Source organism: Buceros rhinoceros, unplaced genomic scaffold, assembly GCF_000710305.1.
Source record: "Buceros rhinoceros silvestris isolate BGI_N320 unplaced genomic scaffold, ASM71030v1 scaffold19375, whole genome shotgun sequence".
Classification (NCBI taxonomy): Eukaryota; Metazoa; Chordata; class Aves; order Bucerotiformes; family Bucerotidae; genus Buceros; species Buceros rhinoceros.
In genome coordinates this window covers 2,407-2,806 of record NW_010413653.1, presented here as the reverse complement: position 1 = coordinate 2,806, position 400 = coordinate 2,407, and positions in this window count along the sequence as shown.

The window sequence follows — 400 nt, the reverse complement described above, 5'->3', positions numbered from 1 at the left end:
CACCCCCCACCCCCTCCCGGGGCAGCGCCGTGGGCTCTGCCGTTGTGGTTGGGCCGGGTCATCGCTGCGATGCCTCCCAGGAAGGAGCAGCGTGGAATTTCCTCGACAATATGTGTTGCAGGGAAGTCTCAGCTCAGCCGTGATTTCTTGCTTTGATACAACAATGAAGCCGTCTCCCTGCTTTCCTCATGGCGAAGCTGTAACCATGGTTTACGGGTTGGTCAGTGGGGTTTTTGAAAGAAAACACTCCCGCTGTGAACCGTGCCTCTGGTTCAAGGAGGTTTTTCTCAGAATTAGCTCTAAAAATGCAATGAACAGTGTAAGGCCGAGTTGAACTGGAGAGTATTTCCAGTCCCCACGGGAACAGGACGCTTTTACCAGGCAGCGTCCATCCCGGCAG